A 15,564-nucleotide genomic window follows, 5' to 3' on the forward strand; every position below is an offset into this window, starting at 1 on the left:
CACAGTTTAATCACAGTGTGTTAACACTTTTGCAACAAGTACACTCCCAGCCTCCCTGGCACTCACTGTCCCCTGATTCACCTCAATACAGGTAGATGGACCGTAGGTAGCTGACAAGAAGCATAAGTGTCTGTCCCGTCATATACTGGTATGTGTCCTGTCTATCCTGTAATGGATGATCTTTCCTTGTCCCTCAAAATTTATTATTATGTTTCACTTAATATAAATTTATGTTACTATGAAAAAAAGCTCCTAGACTTAATTGAATTTCAAGTCCTGCCTGTAGCTGCCTTGGGAAGGCCAGACTTAAATGATTTTAAGGGCCTTATATGGCCTGTGGGCTGGATGTTTCCCACCCCTGGCCTAAAAGAATGTAAGCCTATGATATAAGTATATATAGATTTTACTTGGCAATGGTTTTAAGGAAATGTAACAAGATTAAAAATGTATTCCTGCTCTACAATTCTAAATGCCAGATGTTATTATAAAGACTGGTTTTAATGATCACTTTAAAAAACTACCAAGTAGTAAAGATTAAGAGTAGTTAGCTACAAAGAGGAAAAATGAAAACCCAAGTTGTGCCCTGGTCAGTTTGGCTCAGTGGTTGGAGCACTGGTCTGTGGACCAGAGAGTTCTGGGTTCAGTTCCCACGAGGGGCACGTACCAAAAAAAAAACCAAAAAAAAACACCCAAGTTGTCTTAAAGTTGTAACAATAGGTATTTGTAATTTGAGATATAATCATTAAATATACCTGTGAAAATACTTTATCTTACAAATCTTAAAGGGAAGATTTGTTCTGGTAAACTGTGCTATGGAACCAAAATGTTAATTCAAGATATTAATGTCAAAGGTATATATGAAGAATGAGAATAAACTGATGTTATAAAATGTCAGAGTAAATAAGAATCAATGTTTTTCAAAATTACTTAGCATGGACTGACAAAAGGTTCACAAAATTACTCAAATGGCCCCTGGAAATAATACTGCTATTTATAAACTATCACTAAGTAACTCATTTTGGAATACTTTTACTGGACTTATATGAAATTACAATCATGAAAACACATGCCCAGGGAAAAAAATACATAAACTATAGGATTAATCATAACTTGCCCTGTTTTGGTTTCTCCTCTGAAATCAGTGATTTTGTTATTGCTGGCAGACAAGCAGCAGACATGTAGTTAGATTCACATATATTACAAGTCTTATCTTCAGCCTACAAACAGGAGTATTTTGTTGCTGGCTTAAGCAAATACGAAATTAAAATATCTTTAATTCCTTCCGGGAATTTATCCAAAGAAACCAAACTAATCAGAAAGAATATATGCACCCTATGTTCATTGCAGCATTATTAACATACAGCAGCCCAAGTGTCTATCAGTAGATGAGTGGATTAAAAAGCTGTGATACATTTACATAATGGAATATTACTCTGCTATAAAAAAAGAAGGAAATCTTATCCTTTGTGACAGCATTGATGGACCTGGAGAGTATTATGCTAAGTGAAATACAGTGAGAGAAAGACAAGTACCATATGATTTCACTCATATAATAAACTAAACTAACAAGCAAAATAAAGACAGTCCCATAGAGAGCAGGCTAACAGCTGTCAGGGAAAGGGGGAAGGGTGGCATTGAGGGATTGAGAAGAAAGAAAAATTTATGAACACAAACAGAGCAGTAATTGTGGGGGTGTGAGGTGGAAGAGAGTACAAGGGGTATAAATGGTTATGGATAGAGATTTGACTTGTGAACAAAGAATACAGTGTACAGATGATGTGTTGCAGAACTGTGTACCTGAAACCTGTATAATTTTGTTAACCAGTGTTATCCCAATAAATTCAATAAAAAGTAAAAAATTATTAAAATTAATTATCATTTGCATTATTAAAAGAATCTCATTTCCCTGGCCAGTTTGGCTCAGTGGTTAGAGTACTGGCCAGCAGACCGAGTCAGGTTCGATTCTGGTCAAGGACATGTACCTAGGTTGCAGTTCATCCCTGGCCCTGGTTGTGCGGGAGGCAATCAGTCCATCTGTCTCTTTCACATCAATGTTTCTCTCTCTCTCTCTCTCTCTCTCTCTCTCTCTCTCTCTCTCTCTCTCCCTGCCCCTCCCGCCCTACCTCCCACTCTATCTAAAGATAAATATCCTCAGGTGAGGATTAAATCTATGGGCAATTCATGGGCAATTCAACAGACATTGTTTAGCTAATTAATTTGAACTTGAGTCTCAAATGAGATCAGCAACTCCTAGTTGGCAGTATCTATGTCTTTACTCATCTCTGTTTCTACCACACTTCATACATAGATCATACATAAATATTGGTTAAATTAAACATAAATGGCATACTGTATTTCCTGAATTTAAAATGTTTGAAAGAAATTAATATATTTAATTTTCAGAAAGAGATTTATAAGCATTCTCTAACTCAAATGTTCTATTTGTCTGCTGGTTATTTAGAACTCAGGATGTACTCTTTGGGCCAACAACTCCTTACCAGTCACTCTAAACTGAGCAGCTCTGAAACAGTTGTGAGATCCTTTGTTGCTAACATAGCCCATCTACAATAAGAATTGCTTGGCTGGTGTGGCTCAGTGGATGAGCGTCAATCCATGCACCAAGAGGTTGGCAGTTCGATTCCTGGTCAGGGCACATGCCCAGATTGTGGGCCAAATCCCCAGTGGGGGGCATGCTGGAGGCAACCAACTGATGTTCTCTCTCATCGATGTTTCTATCTTTCTCTCCCTCTCCCTTTCTCTCTCTAAAATCAATAAAGGAAAAAAAAAAGGGTTCTTGTGGTAGAAGCTGGAAGAGCAGTTACTATGCAAATACCACTCATGTTCTTAATTCCTATAACTCATCTTGTGACTGCTGCTTACATTATGGAAATCAAGGTCTACACAATGTTTGCAGCAACAAAGTCAATTATGCTATAATGCAATAAATGCATCCTGACAATCCTCACATTCTGCAAAATAGCACATTAATGACATGGTTTAGACAAAATTGGACTTGGGACATTCCACCCAAAACTTATACAACTCTAATCAAAATATTAAGAAAAACAAACAGCAATTGTATTAAATATACTAGCATACTCGAAAAGACATTAAACTCCCCAAAATAAAAGCAAACTACAGTAACTATGTCTTAACTTTCAAAAGAAAAGAGAACCCTGTAACAAGCACTTTCAAGAGAGAATACTTAGCAAGCTGAGCAAAGGTAAAGAAATTCAGGTAAATGAGCATCACATTAAATATATTATTTACTCTTTGACTTGGTGTATTCAACTGATAGTACTGTTAGTAGTATACTCTGCATTCAGCTCCTGTTATTTATGGTACCAAAAATGTTCTTGTGCTATCAGAGATTTACTTATATTTTTAATCCATCATGAATTTCAGAATCCCAAAAAAGAAATACAGGAGTTTTTGTCTCTGCACTGATTTGAAATAATATAGGTTTGAACTACAAACTAAAATGCAGACAGCAAAAACATTTATGTCCATATTATTTAAATACTGAAAAAGTCCACCATGACAAACTTCTGTATAAATCTCTCCACCCGAATTTTTTTTACAAAGCACCAGCCAGTTCAAAGGTCTGCTTTCATTCACCTTTTCCCCCCTTCTCATTCTATACTCAGTTTTATTTAACATCACACATAAATCAGTATTTTGCAGTCATTTTCTGGTTACATCTCCAAGTCCCACCTTGCTTTTCACTTTTTCATTTATTTATTTATTACTATAAATTTGATTTTTATTGTTGATTATTACAGATGTCCCGATTTCTCCTCCTTTGCCCACCTCCACCCAACTTCCACCCCTGCCCCCCCCCCTTCCCCTGGCCATCACCATGCTGTTGTCTGTGTCTGTGTGTTTTGCATATACATTCTTTAGCTAATCCCTTCACCTTCTTTCATCCAGTGCCCCTCCCCTCTTAATAAAGATACAATTCTACTCCCTTAGTGTTACAGATTAAATGTTTGTGTCCACCAAAATTCATATGTTGAAATCTTACCTGGGGCCTTTGGGGAATAATTAGGATTATATGTCATGAGGGCAGAGCCCTCACGAATGGGATCAGTGCCCTTATAAAACTCATGAGAGCGCATGCTTCCTCTCTTTGTTCTCCATCACATGAGTATGAGGCTAAATTGGCAGTATGCCACCTGGAAAGGGATCCTCACCAAAACTCAACACCACATTGGCACCCTGAGATCTCAAACTTAACAGCCTCCAGAACTATAAGACATAAATTTCTTATGTTTATAAGCCACCCAATCTAAGATACTGAGTTATAGCACCCCAAATTGACTAAAACACTTAGAAAGTTTGGGAGCACATTGCTTTAAATTCTCTTGATTCAGTCGTAGAGCAGTGGCTCTAAATTTTAACAGTATACTGAAATTAAGTGAAAAAGTACTAATACCTGGGTCATATTCTCAGATATCCTGATTTAATAATTCTGGGGTGTGGGTTTGGGAATAAGAATTTTTAAAAGCTTTCTAAGTAATACTAATGTTAAGACCAAGGTTAAACCACTGCTTAAAAGATAAAAATTAATAGCTCTACTGTGAAAATAGTTTATTATATGAAGATAAAAATAAGTTCTCTTAAAAGGCATGTAGTCAGCCCTGGCCAGTTTGGCTCAGCGGTTAGAGCGTCAGCCTGCGGTCCAGAGAGACCCGGGTTCAGTTCCCACTAAGGGCACGTGCCTTCGTTGTAGTTTGTCCCTGGCCCCGGCTGGGGTCCTGCAGGAGGCAGCCACTCGATGTGGCCCTTTCACATCGATGTTTCTCTCTCTCTGTCTCTTCCTCTCTCTCCCTCTCACTCTATCTGAACAAAAAATGGAAAAATGTCCTTGGGTGAGGATACAAAAAAAAAGGCATGTAGTCAGCCCTGGGTCAATGTGGCTCAGCAGTTAGCACCCCGGCCCGTGAACCAGAGTCCTGGGTTTGGTTCCCGCTAAGGGCACGTACCTTGGTTGCAGTTTGTCCCTGGCCCCGGTTGGGGTCATGTGGGTGGCAGCCAGCAGGTGTGTCTCTCTCTCTTCCTCCCTCTCTCCCTCTCTATCTGAAGAAAAATGCAAAAATGTCCCTGGGTGATGATAAAAAAAAAAAAAAGGCATGTAGTCATTTTAATTGCTATTAGATTGGTTTATATTAAAAAATAATCCAACATTTTATAAGTTACATAAAAGACACCAGAACTTTTTTTATGCTATCTTTTAGTAATTAAAAACATTAACACTGGCCAGTTTGACTCAGCAGTTAAAGCATAGGCCTGCATACTGAAGAGCTGCAGGTTCAAACCCTGGTCAAGGATACATAGCAAAGTTGCAGGTATTATCTGTGGCCCCAGTTGGGGTTGTAAAGGAGGCAACCAATCAATGTTTCTCTCTCTCTCTCCCCGCTTCCCTTCCATTCTATCTGAATAATCAATGAAAAAATACCCTTGAATAAGGATAAAAAAATAAGTAAAAATAAAAAACCAAATGAGAATACCTATAATGCACTCAGCACTATGCCACTATTCTAGGTACTGATGGACAAAACAGGATCCCTGTACTCTTGTGTCCTTTCAGGTGTACCTACCTCAACCACCACTATGATCACTCTCCTTTTCATAATGGGTTGAAACAGATCAAGAGTATAACTACAATGACAAATACGCATAAACCTTTTGGGGACCAGTGTTCAGTTTTAACTACAGATTGGTTGAATGTTCAGCTCTGTTTTCACTCAAGGATTATTGATAGGATTTAGTCAACCCTAAAAAGAAATTCATTCTGTAAGGAACAGACATGTCAGAATACAAAAGGTATGACCTCACTAATTAACCTGCTTAAATGGTGCCAGGGGGTAAAAAAAAGTTAAGATCCTTATCTCACCACATGTATTACAATGTAAATTAAATTCTAGCAAGACTGAATCAAAAACATACAGATTAATATCTGATCTACAGAAGGGAAAGGTTTTTCTAAGTGTAAAAGACGAGAAAATAATCAAAAAGAAAAAGACATGCTCATATAAAAACATTCTCAAAAATACCCTTAACAAAAAAGGTTTATAAACGCAGAAAAAATTTGTTTTATCACATTTAACTAAGATTCACATCAATACATATTCTCTCAAAAAAATAAAGCCATACTTCCATTAGCAAAATGGCCAAAGGACATTTAAAAAACATTTTTTTCCACCCTGGCCAGTTTGGCTCAGCAGTTAAGAGGATTGTCCTGCGGACCAAAGAGTCACAGGTTGGATTCTGATCAAGAACACGTACCTTGGTTGCAGTTCCATCCCTGGCCCTGGTTGCAGTAGGCAACCAATCGATGTGTCTCTCTCATATTAATGTTTCTCCTCTCTCTCTCCCCCCCTCCCTCCCTCCCTATCTGAAAATCATGTAAAAATATCCTCGAGTGAGGATTAAAAAATAAACAAACAAATAAGGTTTTACCAACAGAAAAACTGTAAGTAACCCAGATATCCAACAATATAAATGCACAGTAACTTACATTCTCAAGATATAAATTTATGCAATCACCAGAAAAATTATTTTAAAAAAAATTAATAAAACAGAAAAAGCTCAAGACATACATATATTAAAAGTTAGAACATCAAGTTCTCAAGCCTAGTAAACGTATTTTAGATGTGAGCATAAAGATGGATACAAATATTAAAATATTCGTGTATTTCACCCCTGGCTGATTTGACTCAGTGGTTAGTGTGTTGGCCTGCAGACCGAAGGGTAGTAGGCTTAATTCAGGGTCCAGGGCACACACCTGGGTTGCAAGTTCAATCCCCGCATCAGAGCACATGCGGGTAAGGGAGGCAATCAATTGATGTGTCATTCTCACACCTCTCTCATTCTGCACCCCCTTCCACTCTAAGAATCAATGGAAAAATATCATGGAGTGAGGATTAGCCCCTCCCCCCAAAAAAAGCATGTATTTCCTTTATGCTACAAAATCTTTACAGTAAGTATTTATGTAATTAACAGAAAGCTTCAAAACCAATATCCATTGATCTAGAAATCTACTAGAATTTTTTTCAAATCCGCAGAAAAATACTTATTGCAGTATTACTTGTAATAGCAAAAGAAAAAAAAATAATTTGGCATATTTAACTGAATACTTTCAGCAAATATTAAACGATACAGAAAATATAAGTCTGTGAGAAAATATTAAGATATGTAATATTTTTATATAATACGGTACCAATGTTAAAATTTTGCACTTATCTGTACTTGCATAGAGAATGGACTAAAATAAAAATACCAAAATATAACATCGTTCATTTTTACTTTCTTTTTTTTTTTTTTTGATATTCTGTTCAGATAGAGTGGGAAGGAGAGAGAGAGAGAGAGAGAAACATCGACGTGAAAGGGACACATCGAGTAGTTGCCACCCGCACGACCCAACCAGGGCCAAAGACAGACTGCAACCGAGGCTCGTGCCCTCAGCGGGAACCGAACCCGGGTCCCTCTGGACCGCAGGCCGAAGCTCTAACCGCTGAGCCAAACAGGCCAGGGCCATTTTTACTTTCTTTGAACCATTCTGTAATTTCCAAGTTTTCTATGAGAGCATATAATTAATCAAGTTTTCCATCCCATCTCTACAGAGCTGACAATAGAGTAAATGCCATTAGTAATAACACAGTTTATTTTAAATTGCTTCAAATTCCACTAAATATGTTTAGGCCTCCTTACAATGTACTATAAAACAAGTATATCTGATGCTGCTATACAAATATGGTATGCTATCAACAATCAAACTATAGCAGTCATCTGTGGTAGGAGCATCTGCAATGGAATTGCATGACACTGTATCTGTTGAGTACATGCTGCAGGTACATGATGTGGATTGACTTTATAATTAAATGGATTAAAGCTAGAATTAAATGGATATGACACTCTATTAGCCATGAAAAATATTTCATTGCATATTTGCCACAATTTACTCAGCCTGTTTTATTGTAATTCTCTCCACAATCCAGTAGTTTAAACATAGTGACTATATGGTTCATAGTCATGGCAAAGTAACTGGTACTTGACTAGGTGTCCTGTCACTTTTCAGACAATGAACAACAGATAAAACAGGTGTTACAATAACAAAACTCAAAAGAAACAAAGACATAAACCCTACTACTTCCCCATCTTCCTGCCATATCCAGCATTAATTGAGGAAAACAGAGCAGAGAAGTGAAGTTTTACTTAGTTCAGGAGATGAAGATAAGAAATTGCAGAAGCTGAGGAAGCTAAAAACTGTGGGGCAGACTACTGGAGAGAAGAACTGGGAAAAGAACTACTACAGAACTGTAAGATAAACTATAGGTGTTCTACAGGGTTGGGATGTATCAAGATCCAACAAGCCAAAGAAGGAGGATTACACTAAACACTTTGGGAGCATTTGGTAGAGAATGCAGAAAGGCTACATATAAAAGTAGGGCTACCTAACTGTACAGTACAGGCTACTACAAAGATGCTATAAAAATACTTGAAAAGAATGAAGCTGATTCATTCTGCTAGACAAAAACAAAAATCAAATACTCTTCAAACAAGGAGAATAACACTCAGATATTCAACACTGTAATATTACAATGTCCACCATAAAAATTATTAGACTTGCAAAGAAGCAAGAAAATGTTCTGTAAACAGGGATGAAACAAGGAAAAATGTAAACATAATGAAGACATGAATGAAATCTATAAAAATGGAGGATTAAACAGAATTTTCATAGTTGAAAAATTACAGTATTTGTTACCAAAATTCACTGGATGGCACTTTAAAAGACCAGTGAACTTGAGAAAGAACACAGAAATTATCCAAACTAAAGCATGAAGAGAGAAGAGACTGAAAAAAAAAAAAAAAGTACTGATGCAACATTACCTTTAGAAGAATATTACACTGTTTAGTTGAAATCCCAGGAAGAGAAGAGGTGAAAAATAGAAAAAACATCTGAAGAAATAATGCCTGGAAATTCTCAAAATTGGACAGAAAAATATAAACTCACAAATCCAATAAATTCAACAAACTTCAAGCAGGATAACCACAAAGAAATCTATACCAAGGCATGTCACAATAGAACTACTGAAAATCAGTAATAACAAAAAATATCTTTTAAAAAGCCAGAGAAAAATGGACACTATGTACAAAGGAAGAAAAGTAAGAATGACTGCTGACTTCTCATTAGAAAAAATGGAAACCAGCAGACCAAAGGAAGACACTTCTAAAGTACTGAAAAGAAAAAAATCCTTCAACCAAGAATACTACATGCAGTGAAAATACACTACAAACATAAGGGGAAACAGACATTTGCAGACAGTATCTGAGAAATTTTGTTGCCTACAGACCTTCACTATAAAAAAATGAAGGGAAATGATTCCAGTGAATGGAAATTATGTGCCCAGTGAAACTAAAGTCACACAACAAAATGAAGATCACCAGAAATGATATAAAAATATATGTCCTCTTTTTCCTCATTTAAGAAAATATTTTTAAATAATAATCTATTTTGGATATTGTCAGTATATGTAGAAATAAAATATATAATAATAATCCAACCAGAGATTTAAGGGGAAAAATATAATATACAAGTGTAAGATTCCTAACATTGTATGTGGATTAGTATATTATTATGTGAAGATAGCTATAAATTAAACATGTATACTATAAACCCCAAAACCTCCACCCAAAAAATAAAAAGAGGCAATTAGGCAACAGAGGTAATAAAATGGAATACTAAAAATAATCAAATAAAAGGCATGAACCAAGGGAACAGGAGCAATAACAACTGGGACAAATAGAAAACAATGAACAAGATGGTAAACTAATGAATAAAATATTGATCATTACACTAAGGGAAAATGGACTAAATACATTAATTAAAAATCAGAGATTGACATTACAGATAAAAAGGTAAGAACTACATACATGTTGTCTACAAGAAACATACTTTAAGCCCTGGTCAGTTTGGCCCAAAAGTTAGAATGTCCACCAGTGGACCAAAGAGTCCTGGGTTCTATATGCGGTCAAGAGCAAATACCTCAATTACAGGTTCAATCCCGAACCCTGGTTGGGGTTGTGCAGGAGGCAATCAATGTGTCTCTCTCTCCCACCCTCCCTCCCTCCTACTCTATCTGAAAATCAATGTAAAAATATCATAGGGTGAGCCCTGGCCAGTTTGGCTCAGCGGTTAGAGCGTTGGACCAGAAAGTCCTGAGTTTGGTTATCGCTAAGGGCATATACCTCAGTTGCAGTTTGTCCCCAGCCCCAATTGGGGTGGTGTGGGTGGTGGCCGCTCGATGTTTCTCTCTCACATCAATGTTTCTCTTTCTCTCTTCCTTACTCTCTCCCTTCCGCTCTGAAGATAAAAGCAAAAAAAAAAAAAAAAAAGAAAAACCAAGAAATTGTCCTCGGGTGAGGATTAAAAAAAAAAAAAAATCCTAGGGTGAGGATTAAAAAAAAACCAGAAAATATAAATAAATGGTCATCATGTGGACCAACATTATGCCTGCTAAACAAAATATATTTCTAAGTCTACTAAGCCACTAGTTTGCAAACTCTGCTCTGAATATTCTAAATGTTATCTTTGGAACAAAAACAACCATCAGAAAATTGAGTATTCAGACTACAAAAAGAAATTTTTTTTTTAATCCTCAATCGAGGATATTTTTCTATTTATCTTCAGATAGAGTGGAGGGAGGGAGAGAGAGAAATATCGATGTGAGAGGGACACATGGACTGTTTGCCTCCTGCACGACCCTGACCAGGATCAAGGCCAGGTCTGAACTGCAACCGAGATACATGCCCTTGGCCAGAATTGAACCTGTGACTCACTGGTCCTCGGGCTGATCTCTACTGCTCAGCCAAACTGGCTAAGGCTCAGGCTATATAATTTTTAACCCAACTGCATTCTATTAGTAAATGCTTCACTTACATTCTGTAAAAACAATATAAAGCTTGTTTATTTTTAGGACACTGAAGAAGTTATTTGGTATAACAATGCAGTACCTCATCATAGGGGCCCAAAGGAAATTTTTTTCTGAGATCTATATTGCACATCAGTTCTTCACATCATCTAGTATGCCCGTGGAGTTTGTGTACAACACTAACTCAAGTTTCTAATTTGGCTCTGGTTGCTAGTTAATTTGATCTAAGTTTAGCACTTGTATATTGTATATGCATTTCTGTATTCACTTTTACCTCTGGTCTTAATTTACTAATATTGTCTTTTGTGTGTGTGTGTGTGTGTGTGTGTGTGTGTGTATTATAGTGTATACTCTACTTCAAATTCTTTTGCAGGATAAAATATCTTTTACATAAATATATAAATGTTTTTAAAGAGTACCCCGCCCTGGCCGGTTTGGCTCAGCGGTTAAAGCGTTGGCCTGCGGTCCTGAGAGACCTGGGTTCTGTTCCCGCTAAGGGTGCGTACCTCGGTTGCAGTTTGTCCCCGGCTCTGGTCAGTCGTGCGGGTGGCAGCCACTCGATGTATCCCTTTCACATGGATGTTTCTCTCTCTCTCTCTCTGTTCCTCTCTCTCCCTCCCACTCTACCTGAACAAAAAATGGAAAAATGTCCTCGGGTGAGGATAAAAAAAAAAAAGAGTACCCATATTAAAGAATTCACCATTAATCAAGGACCTAACAGAGACCATAACATTATTTTAAATGGACGTAGTCTTACATTACTTTTTAAAAGCAGAAAATGGTGGGATATAATGAACATGAAAAATAAAAAACTAGGGAGAACCCAAGTATAAAGAGTTGGACTTTGAATAGTGAATACATGAATAGATGGTAAAGAGGGCAGTAGGTAGACAATGTGAGCAATAACAGATTATAAGAATACAATGAAAAGCAAATGATTCAGATTAAATATGTAAAGAAAGTTGGGTGGGTAGAAGGAAGTCATATAATGGGTCAGGTACAAAAGTGAGCTTGGATTTGATTCTTAAATGTGCAACTACACTGTAAAACAAATTGTAAACCTTTTGAAATACATGGAGATCCATAAGAACATCTCGAAGTTATTAAAACCATCATCTTAAGTGATCTAGTTATACAGTTTTATATCTAGAAGGAATCCTAGAGAAACTATACGGTACAAGTCAACTTCAGAGATTAAGAAAAAATTTAAAAATACTTATTTCAAATAACATACAAAGATTTTGAGCCTTAAATTCCAACCTACTATTCACCTGAGTTGATTTGAGTAACAAGAATGATTTTTAGTTCTCCTTTCTAGTTCCATGTATACACCTAACCAGAGCTAAGAGTTCAAAGAAAAAGATCAAAAGGTGATTCCTTCATTACACACTACCTCAAATTAAAATGAAAACAAGCCTGGCCAGCATGGCTCAGTGGACCAAGTGGTCCAGGTTTGATTCCTGGATACAGCACATGCCTGGGTTGCAGGCAGGATCCCCAGTGGGGGATGTGCAGAAGGCAGACAATCGATGTTTCTCTCTCACAGTGATGTTTTTCTCTCTCACAGTGATGTTTCTATCTCTCTAAAAGATCAATAAAAACATTTTTTAAGTAAAATGAAAAACAAGCATTTACTGTGTTTGAGATACAATGTTAAGTCACTGAATACACCAAGAATAAAATAAAATCATAAAATAACACTGAAAGCTCAAGACAATTTAAAAGGAATCCCATTAAGTATAATCTAGAAATCATAAAAATTAATGTCAACATAATTTAGCAGTCTCACTTACCTATAATTTTATAAAAGATATATTCTTTATAATTCGTAAAATATAAAATGATGGTCAACCTGACAAGATTTATTAAATGACATACATAGGCTTAATATTTTGTTAATATTTTGGTTCTTTAAGTGGATATAGTTTTATAGAAGAGAAACCTTTCTATCTACTCTTATCTCATTTACTTCATGAAGAATACTATAAACAAAAGGAAAGAGATACTCAGAAAAATATCTTGAGAAGATAAAATATTATACAAATATTTTCAAATATTAAAAAGAAAAAAATTTCTAATATGTGTATAAACATTGAAAACACCAGCACATGTTTTTGGAAAATCTTAAATAGTATTTCCTTATGAAATACAGAAATTTAGAAACTCTATTTCTCACACTTGTTTAAACATTTCACACAAATATATGTTAGTCTTTGTTATGATGACAGGGCATAAATTACAAATGCAGAACATGTGACAAGGACTGGGGAAGTGGATAAATTCAAGGTTAGAACCAGCTAAGAATAAACACTAGTTAGATGAAATGAGAAGGTCAACAAATGAAGGCTGTGTGAAAGCAAGGAGTTAGGCTGATCACAACATCCAAACATCAAGTAAAGGATTAGAATCCAGACAATCTATAGCAGGAAAAAGAAAGAAATCAAAATGAAGTTGGCAGCAGGTATCAAAACTCAGAGAAAGAGGCTAAATGATAAAAGGTCAGAGACTAAAAGCCCTGGCCGGTTTGGCTCAGCGGTTAGAGCGTCGGCCTGCGGTCCGGAGAGACCAGGGTTCGGTTCCCACTAAGGGCACGTACCTCGGTTGCAGTTTGTCCCCGGCCCTGGTCGGTTGTGCGGGTGGCAGCCACTCGATGTGTTCCTTTCACATCGATGTTTCTCTCTCTCTCTCTGTTCCTCTCCACCCCCCCCCCCCCACTCTACCTGAACAAAAAATGGAAAAATGTCCTCGGGTGAGGATAAAAAAAAAAAAAAATTCAGACAGGAGAAAAAACCAACACGCAGTTTAATACTGGCTCAATACTTTCCTCATCTCAACAGTTGCTTAGAACTTGAAGTTGGGAAGGGTTAGCATTTGAGAAGTAGAAATTGATGTACAGATGTTACTGACATTTCTCTTTTCCTATAGAAACGCATGATTATAATGCCAATTTCAAATTATGGTAAAAATATAGAAATAAGTATACATATTTATATAAATATAAATACAAGAGGTATAGGTTTTAAATGATTCAATTTTGCTACAAAGCAAAGGAATTTGAAATAGCTTAGTCTTTGAATAACCAAGATATACATTACTAGAATCTTATTTTTCATTTTATATACAATATAAAAGCTACTTAGTCTCAGAGAAAAAAAAAATTCTTGAATGAATGAAAACCAGTAGGCATCTATGACAGGATATTGAAAAGAAGCAATATTCAAATTCTTACACTAAGTTTTTCTCACCTTTTAAACCTGCTACATTGTACTTGAAGGAAAGAAATCCACAGGGATCTCTCAAGACTCTGTCAGAGGATCTATGAGGTCAAAACATTTTTATAATCCCAAGACATTATTTGTGTTTCACTATGTTGACATTTATATTGATGATACAAAAGTAATGGTGGATAAAACTGCTGGCCCCTTAATACAAATCAAGGTCAAGGCCAGGGCACTGATCATCATACTGTTCTCTGCCACACACTCATAATTTAAAGAAAAAAAAAGCAGTAAAAAATACTAACATAAAAATTTTAACCATGAGTATGTGACTTAATATTCTCTCTTAACAAAATAAAAACATTTTTACTGCATACCTAAATACATAGCTGTCGCTACAATAACAGTTGTGTAAATGTGAGCTAAATCAGTAGCTTTTCTTCATGGAATATAATTTTTACTTAAGACAGAGTTCAGACTTATTTGGCAGACATTCTCTTTCTGTGAGATTTTTACTTTTCTAAGGAGATCAGTGGTGGTATTAGCAAATGTGATTTTTAAAGAACATTTTGTAGAATAAAATGCAGAAGTATTGGGAAATCAGTAAGTAAACCAGTATTTTCCAAATGACCAATGTATGATGTTAGAAATTAAGCATGGGTCGAAGATCCATTCAAAATGTGCAATAAACCAATGAATTTTAACCTAACAAAATTCAGAAAATTCACTGATAATGTTTAAGATTCCACACTATAACCTCTATGCAACTAACATTTGAGTAGTTTTAGGAGTAGTATCAAAGAAGAATATCCACAAATATCTCAAAGAGTTATTAAAAAATATTCTTTCCTTTTTTATCCTCATATAAGTGAGACCAGATTTTCTTCTTAGACTTCCTCCAAAATAATCTACTGCAACAGATTGAATGTAAAAGCAGATATGTGAGTCTAATTATCTCCAAAGATATTTGGAAAAGTGTAAAACAATGCCACTCTTCTCATAGTATTTTTCTTTTTGGAAAATAGCTATTTTTTATAAAGGTATGTTACGATATAATGTTATCAGACCCATGTAATGATTTTAATATTATTTTAAAATAAATATGTAAATGTTTTAAATTTTTCATTATAATTACCAATTATTGATAAATCTAACTCTCATAAATAAAAACTCTTTTGAGTCCTCAATATTTTTAAGAGTGTAAGAGTCCTGATATCAAAGAATTTGAGAACTGCTACTCCAATCATCTGTGAGGCTAAAATTTTCTTGTTCTATCAAATGGGGAATGATACTTATAAGCATAAAATAGTATATGAGGGTTATCATCAATTAAAAATAGCCAACAGTTTAGTATTTACTATGTGCTTAAGTACGGTGCTGAGTATTTACACAGATTATACAATTTTTCCTTA

The 15,564-nt window shown here is 35.7% G+C and overlaps 1 protein-coding gene across 17 annotated transcripts in view; it reads right to left on the minus strand.

Moving 5' to 3' along the window:
- ANKRD17 (ankyrin repeat domain 17) overlaps positions 1-15,564 on the minus strand; it is a 193,160-nt gene that overhangs the window by 130,700 nt on the left and 46,896 nt on the right. The gene's annotated exons all lie outside the window — the stretch shown is intronic.

This window comes from Molossus molossus, unplaced genomic scaffold, assembly GCF_014108415.1.
Source record: "Molossus molossus isolate mMolMol1 unplaced genomic scaffold, mMolMol1.p scaffold_m16_p_1, whole genome shotgun sequence".
Lineage (NCBI taxonomy): Eukaryota > Metazoa > Chordata > Mammalia > Chiroptera > Molossidae > Molossus > Molossus molossus.